We start from the raw sequence: 15,546 nt of genomic DNA on the forward strand, positions 1-15,546 counted from the left end.
GTCAAACATAATATGTCCAGAATTAAGAAGCAGTAGATCTTAAAATCAGAGCTTGCAAACATTATAATAACGTTATATTTGACAAAAAATGATTGAAATTTGTAAACGTAATTATAACGGAAACCGATACCTAATCAAAAAAAAAAAAAAAAAATTAATGCCGCAAAACAAAACACAATGATTAACAAATTATATTACTTATATATCATTAAACAAAACATGACGCAAAACTAAATATATAGAATACCATTAAAAAAAAATACCGTGAAACGTAATTTATAGAATTTCATTGAATGAAATAATTTAAAATGCATTTACTTATTTAAAAGTTATATAAGTTTCGTTGAAATATTTATTTCATGCATACGGACATTAGAATTGAATATAATATTATAATCCGTATTCGGGCCATTACCTACCCGCATTAGTTATTATAAATACATTTAATAGGTATTAACACTATTCTAAATAACGATAAACGCAAAACTTAGATAACGTTTTAATTTTAAATAACGGTAAACTCAAAAAGTGTGTAACGTTTTAATTGTAAATAACATAAAACAGAATTTTTTTTTTTCAAATACAAGCTCCAATTCAACTTACTGTATTATTATATCAATACTAATATCTAATAGTAAAATAAATTACTTTAATAGCAATAATGTCATAAAAATAAATAATTTACTTAGTATATTATATAGGCTGATAGTCGATAACTTTTTTTTTGCCCAGAATAATTTTTCGTATACAATGATTCTATATAATTTATTTAATTCAAATATAACCCATCCATTACAGTGACCCCTCTAAATAACTACTGTAAGTACAACAATTGCGCATGTTTTTTTCTTTGTTGCGGTGGTTGCCGGATAGTATAATGAGTGGGTTTCGTTCAGCGTTTTTGATTCTTTGTTTTCACTCCAATTGAAGGTACAGTAGACCATATTTATTGTTTTAAACCACACCTGGCATTGGAAAAACTGATAAGCATGATAAATTATTTTTATAGTAAATATTAAATAGTAAACGAATGCGCACGATGAAAAGTATATAATTTTGTAAATTTTGTACCTCATAACATATAGTTCTGATATTATATTGGCATTTGTATTGTTATTAGAACTTCCTTTTCTTATCTGAAAATACACCCAAATACTTATATCAATAATAATTGTATAAAAAAACCGTTTAAAAATAATAAATCTTTTAATTATGCTTGAAGCCCATTGACAATCCCACATCCAGGTGTATGTCCATATTTTATTAAAAATAATGTATTTCTATGCCTATGAAATGGCAGGCATAACGATAAATGCATAACTTGTAATACTATAATGTTTTAATTCTAAATAACGATAAACGCAAAAATTGTGTAACGTTTTAACTGTAAATAACATACTTAAAACAATTTTTTTTTTAAAAGCAAGCATTGCTTAAAATTAACCAATTTAACTGTGTTTGTATTATATATTTTAATTGAAGTAAAACGGAAAACGATAGAATGATAAATTAATTTTATCGGGTGAGGTCAGCTGATATAGCTATTATTGTAAGTATCTTTTTTATATAATTCAGAAACAATCCATGCAAAATGCAAATACGTAACTGTACATAGCAATGAGTATAACTATTCAGTATTGTCTTAATGGGTTTCAGTAAATGAGTAATCGAAATTATTTCCTCCCTTAAAAATATATAATATATCATTGTTGTAAGTTGTAGTGGATTTTACAGATTTATCATACCAGTATCTTCGGCAAAGGTAAGTGTATTTTTTTTTTTTTAATTGCAATAAATTTCAACTTTTTTGTTAAGTTTAAATGTCAGCGTATTTTAAATAATGATTCTGTTTCTTATAAGTAGTTATATTTAAAAATAACATATTGGTTCTGACGGGATTGAAGTGGGTTTAGCCATATAAAATATCTCCACCTATATGGCTATGTAATATGATTGACATAGTTGAATCTCTACAAATATCAAGATGTAGTTATTTATTGGTTTCTTTAGATTTTAAATGTTTTCATAGTTGCATTGCATGCGAACGTTGGTATATTATATTGTATTACCATGATATAATATTATGTTCAATATATTACTTATTATGAATTACAATGATACCTGATCATATTTTTACAATGTCATATTTTACTGCAGGAACATTTATACGATCAATAAAACAAATTGTTAATTTTTAACGTCACGAGTTGTTACTTTTGGGTTTCTTTTACAAGCTTAAGCAATATATAATTTATATCTTATATATTTAGAGATTCGACCTTAAAATTATCAAAAAACGTGTATTGATAAATTAATATAAAATATATTATATAATACAACATTATTTACCATTGAGTGAAGCGAAGTAAGTAAATAACTAAATATTAGCCTATCCTATTCTATCCATCATTTGTATCTGTTCCCACACAAATTTTGATTTTTTTTTTTATGTTGAAGAACTATATAATGGAGTCTTAAAATGGTAAAAAGATAGCGTATTTTTGGCAAATGTCATGGAAAAAATTAAATTAATGATTATGTTGTATTAAATTCTCATTTTCTTAGTTTTTGAACACTAAGATTACAGTTTTATTATTTGTAATCATTTAAAATAAAATTGTAAATCAAATCATTTTCCCGCTGCCGCACAAAATCTAAAATGTTTTATTGTTAATTGGTGCTGAAGTTTTCGGTATGGCTTCAACGCAGTTCTCAGAAACTGTACTGGAACCTAGTGTATATAATAATGCCGTTGCAGAAAACATCATGTCATGTAATATTTGATTCTACGTTAATATAATTATTATAAAAAGTATATGGAGTTACAAGATGTACAATACAGTTTTAAACGATTGTTTGTATGTGCTTTATATAACAAATATACCAAGTGATTATTTTCTGTACATTCATCAACTCAAAAAGAATAAACGTTTTTGAAATATTTTTTGCCTTGATTCAAATTCATTTCGAAGAAAAATTATTGTTTTTACTATTTGCATTATAATCATTTTAAAGTTATTTGAATGACAATATTATATTATGTATTTTAATTTCATGTTGTGTAGTATAATATTTTTCTGAGAATTTTATATAGAAAAATGGAATTTCGAACGAGTTCTTAATTAGTTATTAGTTTATTTTCTAGTGATGTTGAGTAAAGTTTCACAGATGGTAGTTTATACTTCTTTTCTGTTTTATTCCACTCATATAAACTTTAAATATTTTAGAGTTATAACTTATTAAATGCTGGTTTGAAATTTTGTTATTATATAACTATTATATTACCTATCAACATTTTTCAAAAAAATATTTCGCTCATAATTTGAAATTTAAATTAAAGTTGTCACTCTAAAATGTAATAAATATACTTTCAAAATCTTTAATACTTTTAAAGACAATACGATAGTGTTGGCCGTTAAAAAAATCACTATCTAATGCATATGTATAATAAGTACATAGTATATATGTATAATATAATATAATTTATAATAGTAGGTAGTCAAAATTGACTGTGTATAGGTATGTTAAAAAAATTGTAATTCCGACTGTGATAGAAATTACATGGGATACTTCAATATATTATGCTGTTAATAGGCACGTCACACGTATTTATAAATATACTTATATTAAATATATTATAAGGACATAGGTATGAATATTTATTATAAACTATATAGGTGGTTTGGATTAATTGTGCATGTCATATTTTTTCTTAAGTAAAGATAATTTACAATTTTTATATTGTCTTACAATACATTTGTTACGATTAGGTATCTATTAATTATTAAACGTACAATTTTTATAGATTAATCAATTATGTATATTTATTCAACAAAATATGAACGATATCATATTATATTATTATTTATGTTTAAAATACTGAAATGTTTCATTTCATTTCAACTGTAGACCTTTATATGTATACGTAGACTCATAAACAATTAATTGTCTTTTTGACATAATATAGACAATGAAATGAAATGCCGGAGGAGCATAAATAATTGTATCCTCATAATATACCTACGGCGTAAATTCATTGCCACAATATAATTTGTCGCGTAATACCTATCTAATAGTTTTTCTCCTAGTTTGAACGATGTTTTGATATGATTTGAAAGGTACCTATACTATATAATACGTACTGCCCACGCATGACAAATGGCCACTATTACGTCTTTTAACAAATGGCGGAGAGCTATCGAGTGAAATAAAATTGATGATTTATTTACGACAACTGTCGTTGATATCACCGTATCATTATTGTGTTGTGCACACAATAACGCTTTGTTGTTGCAATATTGTATTTGGGTCAAGTCTGCGAGTAAGAACCTGTTATTATTTTATCCGTCATGTCAATGAAACACTGCGGTTTTTAACCGATCTACTTTGTTTGCTGATTATTATTTACCTTCTCGGATTGATGGAGCGAGTTCACACGAGTGGAACACTTGTTGAGGGAGGAGACATGACTACGATGGATTATTTTCAGCAGTAGTTTACGCGGAACGTAATACCGAATTATCAACATCATCATCGTCGTCGTCGTCGTCGTCGTCGTCGTCGCCTCTGAATCGTTATGAGAGCGAGGGCGTAGCAGTTCTAATCCAGTGCGTCAGGGACGATGTTATAGTTATTAAAATATAACATCATTATGAAATGGTTAGAGACGTTTGTTTTTATACGAATGCGACGGATAATTAATGAGTTAAAGGTCTTTTTTAACATATAAGGTATTACTAAATTATTGCAATAGCAAATACATAGTTAATAGGCAAAACACGCTTATATAGATCGTTTCCAAAACATTCACATGTAAAATTTGTTTAATCCCCAAATTACTAATTAGTAATTTCGACTTTGCGCATTTATATATTTGTGACAATGTGACGTTATTGATAATTGTGTGTGTATGAGAGAAGGGAGATAATTTATACATATCCTTTTAGCCACCAAAGTCTCTAAAAAATAGGAAACAAAATCAGGATATACAAGAGGAGTGAACAAGTTTACTAGCGCACTCATTTAGTTTCGATCAGTATAATGGACAATGGCGCATTATTATTATTATCATTAGGTAGTAGGTATAATAGAATATGTGTTCGACGTGGCTTATAGCTGCTGATGTGTCGTTTTTAAATTTTGTTTGGTGCTTGAAACGCTTAGACTACAATCGTCACGTCATGGAAAATAAGTGTTACGTCATGAGTGGACGCTCCTGATCGGTTATTTCATCGAGGTAGCTCGTAGTGAAAGCATGAGTGCTATTTCCCAAAGCGAACGCTGTGCAGAAATGTTAAATGATAAGAGATAAATTATTATTAACTCTCGTTTACCAATTTCGAAAAGTTAAAATTAATTAAAAGACAACACATAGAAAATTGTGAAAAAAACTTTAAAAATACAATAACAAATATACAAAAAAATAAAACCTCTGATAACCGGCGTAGCGATAATTGATAATATCGGAACACTCACGCCATCGCCATTAATATTTGCGTTCGTCTAGAGACTTGTGAGCGCTCATGTCTAAACGAATGGTTCAAATCAGGGCTTTACACTGGAATAATTTTTTTGGGTTTCGGGTTATTTCGGGTGTTTTTTGGGCGTTAATTTTTTCAATCGGTTTTTTATATACGGGTTTTGGGTTATGATATTTATTTGGGTTAATTCGGGTTTCGGGTTTCGGGTTACGTTCGAGTGCAAAGCCCAAGTTCAAATCGTAGGTATACAATAAGCGTAAGCACTGAAAGTAAATAGGCACCCATTGGTGGGTTAAGCCCATTGGTTTAATTCATCGCTATGGAATAATCTATCGGGTTTTAGTTGCTCAATTCACAGCTTTAGTATTAATATTTATTACTATGAATTGTTTAAGTAATACATAAAAAAAAAACCAAAAATTATTGATTTTTAAAGTGATAAATTTAACACGAATTGCCAAGTTTTAAGTAACTCTAGAAAAACCGTCATACACGCTCGTTCTATATTTCTCATATTATAAATTATATCCGGATAGGTATTTAAAATAACTATACTTTTTGGTTTCTAAATTATCTGGAACCGGTAATTTTATTTTATTAAAACCAGAACTGAACCGGAAAAATTATTTTATTTTTGGAAAACCAGTACCGGAACCGATGTCAATAAATTCAAAATGTTTCATTCTCTGGAGTTAACAAAGTAATTTATAAGTAGTCTCATATCAGTACAAGTTACTCACAACTTTTGTGTAAATTGTACTAGAAAAAATTTTGCGATCATACACTATTTGGAGAATATAATTCTCAATAGACTGATTAAATAAGTATGGTGTAATTATAATATTATGATGATTTTTAATAACTTTAATCAAAATGTTTAATGTATTCATGAACATTTTTTAAAAAATGGCAAATGATTACAACTTAATCATGAAAAATTTGTCATTTGCAATGTCATTGGTACAATTTTTATGTCTACTATTTTTCTACAAAATATTTAAATGTGACATCTTATTTATTGATGTGTAGGTATAATTTACGAAAACAATTATTTTGATACACATTTTATAGTAATAAAATTACTAATTTATTTTTGTTAAAAAATTTAGTTAAAATTGAAAAGAAAACTGGGTACTTTCACTACTCATCGATCATTTATCGAATTCACTTATTGGCGGTCAAACGAGTCGACATCTATAATATTTAAATCATCTATACAACAGTTATAATACATTTGTGTTCCTAAAATAAATATTTATAAAGTTCTGAGTACGATAACGGAATTCAGTTTTCTTAATTAAGAGTATTTATGATAGGTATCCAAAAAGAACTGAATATACTGTAAAAACTAGGTGGTAATAATAATGCTGAAAAAAAAATATCAAACCGCATGTGTGGATAAGCTCAAGTAAGGTTTTTAAAGAAATTTTGTTGATTTGGTTTGGAAAAGTTATTTTACTAAGTTCTATTTTAGCAACTTGACTATCGACCAATAATAGGTAGGTATTAACAACAGAAAATAACTGAATAATCAGAATAATCATATCATTAAGAAATAATAGTATCATATAATATTTGATAAGCATGCAAATATTTAAAAAATAATTTTATTGCTGAATCCAGAATTCAGATTTTCCCAAACCGTAGGTCGTGATTATATTTTTGGTGGGTCACGTTCTGTTTGAAATATTTATATAATTTTGTATACCCAATATAAAATATTTAATATTAGATTACTATAAAAAAAAAATGTATATTATAAATAATATATAAAATAAAAGATTTATTTTATTTACAAATATGAGTGCAGCTATGATACATTATTTTCCATATAACTATAGCTATTGTATACCAATGTTTGAATTTAGTTTAATCATTGATCCAAGACGTTTACAAGTGTATCAGTGATTGAGAGACACGTGCTACCACATCGCTGCCATATTAAAACAGTGAACATTTTCGGAAAGTTATAATAATCAACAGTGAAACAAAAAACAGCTCATTTATATGTAATTGAGGTCTGTGGGTCGACAAAGCTTAAACATTTTTCAAAATGGGTCATAGATCCCATGAAAAGTTTAGGAATCTCTAATTTAGGTTGTTCCTGTGTCTGTTATACCTACATCGGTAAAATTACCAAAAATGCTTTATATTTATTATAATAAATTATAATCAGAAGTATTTAATGAACCATTCCATCATCATAAACGTACCTAATGAGTGTACAAACTAAATAACTAATAGGTAATAATAATAATTATATTACATAGTAATAAGTTGTACGTAGTGATTCATTAATCACTACTATTTAAGTAGGTAGTAAAGTGGATGAATTAATTAATGGCAAAATAATGAAAATATTAAATATATTCTATTCTCTGTGTAGGTATATAGAACGCGATCTATTGGAATAAAGTACAACCATGGTTCGAAATCAAACTGCTTTATGTTTGACGCTAGAGTGCTCTTCTATACGCTTATGCAGTTAATTCAAAATATAATATTTTTAAAATTAACAATATTATTACCTACGACATTATATTTTACATAAGTATTAAGTACCTATACCAAAAGTACAAAAATGTAACTAAAAAATATCAAGATTATTCAAAAATAATCTGTTAATATTGTAATACTATAATACACAAGTTATATAATAAAATTATGGAAAATATAATTTGTTGACATCTATTACAATATTTTATATTTTCTATAGAAAATAACGCGAAACATTACGCAGTCTAATCAAAAATTTGATTTCAATTTTTACTAAGAAAAACAGATTTAGAAAAATTCTAAACTCTCCGAGTATACAAGCAAGCATGTTTCGTAGAATTGTAGAGTAATCTTAGAATTTTAGAATTAATTTCGTAGAATTGTAGAGCAATATTGTAGAAATGTTGAGTAATTTTCTTTCCTTTGTAGAAAATAAAACACTAATAACTGTAAGTATAATGAATAAGTTAAAAATCAAGTTTCCATTATTTTTTGTCATAATGCAGACTCCAAGCTTCTATAAATTACTTTTAGATTCTAAGCGGAGTGATGAATTTATTGATTTTACAATTATGCGTGTTTCGGATTCAGAGAGGAGCGATAATTGGGGTTTTTAATGATGTGTGTTTTTCTTTTTTTTGTTTGAGTTAGAAGTCATTTTATCTAGTAAAAATCATCTGATCATAAACTTTGGGAGAAGTTTCTAGTAGAAAATTTGTACTAGACTCTAGATTGCCCTTTGAAAAGGTCAAAATAGTAGAAATTATAAACTAATAAAAAAAACTACAAACATTTTTTTCAAATTTTGTAGAATTATTTTAAAAATAATTGTTTGATTGCCATGGTTGCCAAAATGCAAAAAAATTGGACCGCCTTGCGTCAGAATCCTATTTTATCGTATAAATCATGACTTATCAGTGAATTCAAATTTAACACATCCATTATATTTACGTGGAATACTTGACATCTACTGTACATCAGAAAGATTTTACCTAATTGCCCTCTTTTTTTACTTTACAATATAAATGCTGATATAATATTGAAAGCGGACAGTTTATTATAATATAACACTAGTCGTAAACAATACGATGGAATAAAAACTAATACTCTCTGACATTATAAAATATAATATTATAACCTCATTATATTTTAATACTGCAACATTAGGTATCTACATAAAAATATACAAAAATCAAATCTTTTTTTTTTAATAGTATTATACCATGTGAGGTAGAGTTATACCTACCACAGGTCCAGCAGAAGGTGTTATGCACCTATGGAAGGTATAATATTTTCCCACGCGAATTTAAGATTTACCACGAATTAAATAGGTAGGTAATGAATTACGATGCTTTTGGGATTAAATATAATATATACCATTAATATTGTATTAGATGCATTATAACTTATGAGGTTTTACATTGTTATTACTATTATTGGTTACGGAAAATACAAATATCCACTAAACACTGAAAGGGATGATTTAGAGATAAAATACGTTATGTTAAACGAAAGCAGGTATTTTGTGATATAATCATAAAATAAATGTGGAGTGGTTGGTATGCATTTGAAATAGAAATGCTTATGAAATATGTCTTTTTTTCATGATCAATCCAACTGCTATTATAGAAATAATAAAATTATAATATGGTATACTGATGAATTAAATATTAATATTTTAAATTGAAAATTAATTATGTTCGCTAATTTATTGTTCAACTATAATACATATTAACCTTATTTGCATTATGGGTGGTAAGAAATTCGTCTATTTCGGTGGGAATGAGGCAACTAGTATGTACCGATGTTTTACCTATATTCAAGTACTTACCTGGCTATTTATATGCATTTTACTTAGGTAGGTATATATTATAACAAAGTTGTCTATTCACATCAATACTGGGCTTGATTATTCAGATAGATTAGCTAGTGACTGTCGATGGCATAATGTAAAAATATCATCTCCGAGCCATCTATTTACATTATTTCATAGTGAATAATATATTATGTTGTTGAAAAAATAAGCGATCATTCATCATTACGAGATTTTTTCGTATGGCACCAACGAATATGATAACTGAATAAATTTTGTCATATAGTATACAAGATATTATTATATATTCTTAGCTATATATAGCTTATATTTAGAGTTCAGAGTTGTATTATTCACTAAGCATCCTCGTCAACGGGAGGTTGTTTAGTAGGTACCTGTATATAATTATTTCAAAAAGGTAGATAAGTAATAAAGTTTTCTATTCCTATGGTCACGACCGCAATTATATTAAAAAAAAGTTCATAATAATAATATGCATAATTTAAAGATCAAATTTAAGATGTGGTATAAGGTATATAAGATGGATTTATTTAGGGATGTGGGTGAGGTTGATCCTTATTCCTTACTCAAAATTATCTCAAAATAATAAGAAGAAAACGGAAAAAATGAAACCAATTGATAATTTTATAAATTCACATTATTAAATATAATTCTAAATAGCAAAATATTTTAATGTTTACATTGAATAACTCATAAATAATAACAGATAGGTGTATTTATTGGAAATTAAGTTTAAATCATCAGTTATTCAGAAATTTAAATAAAAAATAAAATATTATTCCGTTTTGTCGATAATTTTAAAATTTTTAAAATAAAATGAAAGAGCGTAAAAACTAAACTATTATTATTCGAAATACTATATTATGTATAGGACATATTATATATTTTTTTAATTTAAAATAGCCTTCGGAAGCAGCTGCAGTGGCCATTGCGATAAATTTACATACTATAATGGATAAATTGTATTGTTATGTTATGATAATAAAAAAAAAATGTAGATTTTATTATGAATGACTTATCAGGATATTATAGTTAGTGGTGAAGGTTTGAGGCAACAATACAAATTCAATATTGGAGGATATCCGATGTTGTAGAGTCGCGATCTTCACTTGGCGATTTCGCTAGTCATCGAGGAAGATTTGAATCACCCCTTTCATGTGCGTAAGTGCCGAGTTCAGTGAAAGTGTGAAACTACAATTTCTATTGTACCTACTTTTCTATGTAGGTACTCAAGGTACGTAATACTTATATAGGCCCACGCAGAAATTCGACAAAGGAGTGTGGTACAAGTTTGATTAAACATAATAATACATCAAGTATATTTTTTGTATTTTTGTAGGTACAATATAATGTCATGTAAGTCATAATAAAGTAGGTACTATAATTTTTAAATATTGATATAAATAAACGACATATATGATATATATGAATAAATAAAATGTTATCATGATACAATGATAATCAAACCCTAGTCCTCAACAACACAAATATTATTCATAAACATCACACCAATCTTAAATAAATATTATAAAAATACGACCATAGTAAAATTGTAGAACCACTGGCAATATCAGAATATATAATATAATGAATTTAAATGTTCAACATCTAAGATACAAATTTTAGGTTGAAAATAAAAATAAAATAAAACACTCGACAAATTCTTATCCATAATAGTAAAATCACACATAATATTGTAGATACATAAATTGTAGTCTTTATATTATTGATTAGGTATACCTTTCGATACCTACATAAATATATGTACATTTCACTATAACGAATAATTCCCATTTATATTTCTTGTTAACTGCCATTATATTAAACTCGAATCCTTGATTGACCTATTTTTCTCTAATAGTCTTACGTCTCACTATATTATTATATACGCTGAATAAATCCACTCGTAGTATAATAGTCACTACCTTCAGTTCCTGACATCCTGTCCATCACCTTATTCATTGTGATTGCTGCTTCCTTCGTAATGTTTTTTTTTAAATCTTTTACGTTTTCATATTATTTATTACGCACCTAACTGCTATTTTATCTTTAAAAATAGTAAATTTGAACAACAACATTGGTATAAAATATTGGCGGGCTGTAGCTCTACGAAGCTATACAATAAAGTATATACTAATTAAATGTGGTTAAACCAAGCATGTTCACTCCCTCGTGTATCTTTTTTAATATTGCATTTATTGAAATTCTGATTTTGGGAATTATAAGTATCTATGCTTAAAGAACAAATTGAAAATACTTGATATTTTGCTATACCGTTTAAGCAATTTAAAAAGTATTCTGTAACGATACAAACAATACAATAATACGAGTACCTACTAAACTCGTTTGGTTAACAAAATTGTGTTTTCACTTGCCATAACTACCTATAGATACAATGGTTAGAATTCGATGTCATTTTTCAATAGTTTCAGTAACTTAATATTATTACGGTTGGTCATTTGGCCAAATGGTTTGATCATTTTTTTTATTACGATTTATATCATTAAATATATAATTAGTATAGTAGATACATATTCAACCATATATTTTTTTTAGGTTAATCGTACTCAACTGTCCTTATCTATTCGACTATAATATATAATATATTTATTCATTAATTTATCTAGAAATGGCCGTATTTAGAAAAATGGATATGAATTCACCCCCCCCCCCTCCCCCCCCTTAAAAAGTCCTCGAATAACCGTAGCACATCTTCTAGAAAAACTATTAACACATGAACAATACATTGAATAAATAAAAAAAATCCTCATCAGATATACTTATAAATATTTATTTATATTATGTTCATCATAGTATTTAGGTACCTAGGTATATATATTATTATCGTGTGACGTTATTATAATATATATTGATTAATCGAACAATATAGGTTGAGATGGTAAGAACACAACAATTTAATATATTTTTCATAAAGAGTATTTATATCAAATACCTACTCAAATACCTATACATTCCTAAGTATATATTTATAATTGCATAGCGAAATAATATGTAATTTGTTGACAACAATGATAAAAAAAAATGTAAAATAAAGAAAAAATACTTAATACGATTAACGCAAATTATGAAATATTCAAACATCACCTGCAATATACCTTCTATAAACGCTCCCATTCCAACATAATTTCAAAATACCGCAATCCAACCACATCCGATGAAGCCTGCAGTATCTCAGGTGACCCCAGAACTCCAGTAGACGTGACGTCATGGAAAATATGTTGTCGTGACCCAGAAGAGTGTATAAAAAACAACCACTACTGGGCACTACTCTGAATTAAAGTATTCATCAAAGGATCGTTTTTTTACTTGCGATTCCTGAATATAATAATATGATATTATAATTCATCACTTGCGTTTAAATTAACCGGTAACAAATTGTATATTTTATGTATTATAATAAAATAATGTTAAACAAAAAAATATTGTTTTAAACACCTACATTTTGCATCAAATTTCTGTATTACAACCGGCCCTTTCAAAATGCACCACACATACATAGGTAATATATTTAATATCATATTATTATCATTATAAACGGTTATTGATCATGGATTGAAATTGTTTGTACATTTTTTTTTTGTTATTATATTTTGTATAAAGTGGTAAAATAAAATATAATATAGTATTACTATGGTTAGTACTATAGAGACTATAGATATTCTGTATTCATAACAACATTTGAAAAATGAAACATACTTTTTATTGGTATTTCGATTAATATTAATATTCCCTTTTGAAGTCTTTGACGTATAATACAAATGTAACAAAATCGTATAGGTATGTGTATTAATGTCATTATATATTTACATAATGCTTGTGCAGGCTCGTCGGTCATTCAACATAACTAATAACATGCTGAAACACACAAAAAAACCATAATTTATAGATTTATATATTCAATATTCCTCGATGTAAATGTAAAATTGTGTAATTAAATTAATTACCATGGCTGAATATATGTGCATGTTATCTAGTGTTGAGTGTCAAAGAAGAATTTGTGGAACAGTACTTATATAGTTTTTTTTTTATTTAAATCTACTCAGAGTTATTTTTTTTTAATACACATACCGGCTTACTATTCTTGAACGGATTAATAATAATTAAAACCTTTAATATTGTGGTATTGTTATTTGTACCTATTCATTTATGTGGAACGTAGGTATATAAAAAAATGCATTCGTCACAGAGATATTTCATGTTTCCATTGGCTTAAGTATTTTTGAGTGATATTCCGAGAGCTAAAATGTATTAACGTTAAGACGTAAATATTAGTGCACATAACTTCGTAAGTCAAACAATAGTATTTTATAAATTAAATCAAAACTAAAATATGTCTGTAATTTATTGTATGTGTTTTTAAAGAAAATGAATTGTTATTCATGAAGATAAAATAATATGCTTATTTATTAATTTTATATTATTCATCATGAATCTTGATTCATGATAAACAGAAGTATTTTAAATTCTGAGTGGAACGATGAATGTATTGATTTTACAATGATGTGTGTTTTTTTATTTTTTTTTTTATTTTTGTGTCTGTCATCACGATTTGTGGTAGTAAAACTGCTTCAATTTTCTTCAACAGTATCTTGTTTGATGGGAAAGTGAATGTAGTTGGTGCATTTGGGAAGTCAAAATTTGAAATTTCCAATAGTTTTCGAAAGCGCCGGGAAAAACAACATAAAAATTAAGGGAAAACGTGAATTTTTACTCAAAATCTGTTTTCGAGAAAATTGATTTTGGTTTTTGGTTATAGATACATGAAATTTTCCCTGGTTGCTTATATTTCTATTTTCTATTCATGATAAATTTTTCAAAATATTTTGATTGGTTTTGAACTGTTTAGCGACATTTTCAGTTTCCAATTTTATTAGTTTTTTTTTTCTATGAATGTCAATAAAACTTTATTTGTTGAGTAAAAATACTTGAAAATTTAACACAGGGCTCCTACTATATTATTTCAATGACATTTGAAAAATATTAAAAATCCTTAGTCATAGATTTTTTTTATTAGCATTTAAAGTTCAAAAATTGACAAAATATGTAATTGTATTTGTAAAAATTTTTCTTTTTAAATCTAAGATTTGAAAATGTTATACAAGATTCCTCGTAATATTGTCTACCTTTAACAAAAAAAAAATAGTCTACAAGAAAGTCAAATTACATTTTTATTGAGCGTTTGAAGTCCATATTTTTACAACATTGTATATTCATTCACTCGATTTTTTTATATAGCAATAATATTAGCAATTTTCTTATTTTGTTGTAATACAAGAACGAATAACGATAGAAACTTGAGATTTATATCATAGGTTTATTTTATCAATTCCAATACTTGATTAAATTTTCAAAATATCTTGACTTTTTTGAGCTGTTAACGGAAATTTTCAAATTTCAATTTTTTTAGGTTTTATTCTATAAATATCAATAAATTGAAAATTTAATACAAGGCTCCTTATATATGATTACAATAGCAGTTGAAAAATATTAAAAATAAATTGGCACAATTTTTTTTATAAGCAATTAATGTTCAAATTGAAAATTTACAAATTATTCAGTTGTTAAAAATGTTAAACTTTTATAGCTAAGGATTGAAAAATTTAAAACAGGGTTCCAGGAAAATAGGTTATAATATATAAATTACTTTATTCACAATATTTTCATTAAATTCACTTAGTAATATCATAGGCTGACTGACCGTATCCGCTCCGAATC

Source organism: Acyrthosiphon pisum, chromosome X (genome assembly GCF_005508785.2).
Source record: "Acyrthosiphon pisum isolate AL4f chromosome X, pea_aphid_22Mar2018_4r6ur, whole genome shotgun sequence".
NCBI classification, from domain to species: Eukaryota; Metazoa; Arthropoda; class Insecta; order Hemiptera; family Aphididae; genus Acyrthosiphon; species Acyrthosiphon pisum.